General features: G+C 35.9%; 1 pseudogene; it reads right to left on the bottom strand.

The window, feature by feature from the left end:
* Window positions 1-393: 393 nt before the first annotated feature.
* LOC101344251 (olfactory receptor 4A47-like) lies at window positions 394-1310 on the bottom strand (annotated as a pseudogene).
* Window positions 1311-1817: the final 507 nt, after the last annotated feature.

Raw genomic sequence — 1817 nt, 5'->3', positions numbered from 1 at the left:
TAAGAAACAGACATGAGAAAATCTTCCATCAACAAAAATAAATTTCTGGTATTAACTGTAGCATAAGTCATTACATAGAATATAAATCTATAGACTCAACAGAACTACTCTACACCAAAAAAAGAACATATACTTTCCTATGAAATGGAAATCTTAAAAATATATTTTGAATAAAATTTATCATTGGAAGTATCCTAATAAATATTTTTCATCATGCACAAGTTAATGTGAGAAAATATTTACCAAAATTAAAAAATTACACACAGGTTTCTGGAATCTACTCAATGTCAATGCATTTGGATTTTTGTTGTGTTGCTGTTGTTGTTGTTTTGTTTCATTTTCCTGGAAGGGGAAATTCTTTATTGAAAGTAGGTGATGCATTTGTCTGTCACCTCATTTTCTCTTTCTGGTCCAAAGCTTCTTCATGGCATTTTTCATCTCTGCATTTCTCCAAGTATAGATTAAGGGGTTCAACACAGGGTGAAAACAGTATAAAACACAGTCAAAAATTTATCAATGGGTAAGGTGAAAGGAGGTCTCACATACAGAAAAATACAGGGAACAAAGAAAAAGACCACCACAGTGATGTGGGAGCCACAGGTGGACAAAGCTTTGCACCTCTCTTCCTGACTAAGGTTCTTCACGGAGTGCAGAATGACTCCGTAGGAGATGAGTAACAGCATAAAAATTACCACACATATTGCCCCATCATTGGCAATCACAGTGAGACCAGTGACATAGGGGTCAGTGCAGGCAAGTTTTAATAAGGGGTACATGTCACAGCCAAAATGGTCAAAGACATTGGGACCACATAAGGGAAGGTTGAAAACAAAGAGAAGGTGAGTTACAGCATGCACAAAACCTCCACAATACGCCACCAGCAACAGCAGAACACACAACCTTTGGTTCAGGATGGTCATATAATGCAGGGGTTTGCAGACGGCCACATAGCAGTCATAGGCCATGACCACCAGAAGTAAAATCTCAGCACCGCCAAATAAGTGTTCTATAAAAAGCTGGGTCAGACAGGCTTGGAAGGAAATGGTTTTCTACTCACAGAGTAAGTCTATAATCATATTTGGAGTAACTGTAGTAGAATAAACGGCATCGATAAACGATAAGTAGCCAAGAAAGAAGTACATAGGGGCATCCAGTGTTGGGGTGACCACCACAGTCACGACAATAAGTAGGTTGCCCACCATTGTCACAATGTAGATCAGCAAAAACACAACAAATAATATTTTCTGACCCTGAAGACTCTGAGTGAGCCCCAAGAGGATAAACTCAGTCACATTGTTCCTGTGTTCCATATGTTCTTCTGTGTCCTTATTTCAGAGTTCAGGACAAATTTACCTGTAAATACAATGATGACCAGTGACGTCTGAAATCTTAAACTAATCTGTTTATTCATCCAACAAATAGGCATTGTGATTTATTACGTTTCACCACTTTCCAATATTTGAATAATATAAGGCTGATTAAAACATGGCCCATAACCTCAGTGATCTTACTGAATAATAACAGACAAACATGTAACTAGAAACATGTGGGAAAAGAGCAGATTATGAAATAAACAGGGTTGTCACAATAACTTTCCATCTGGGAGAAAATAAAATTGCATATATATAGCTAATACTATATATAAGAATAAAGTATAAATAGATTGGAGATTTAATGTAAAACTAAAGGAAGATTTACTTAATATTCACTTTTATGTTAATAAATGAAATTATTTTCTACATTCTAGGATTGGTAGATCATTTTTAACTAATAACTGAAATCCCCAATGGACATATTACCCAATTTGAAAAACTGGT

The sequence above is a fragment of the Trichechus manatus genome, unplaced genomic scaffold (genome assembly GCF_000243295.1).
Source record: "Trichechus manatus latirostris isolate Lorelei unplaced genomic scaffold, TriManLat1.0 scaffold00191, whole genome shotgun sequence".
Taxonomy (NCBI): domain Eukaryota; kingdom Metazoa; phylum Chordata; class Mammalia; order Sirenia; family Trichechidae; genus Trichechus; species Trichechus manatus.
Note: the sequence above shows the minus strand (reverse complement) of the source record. Positions and strands in the feature narration are given on the sequence as shown.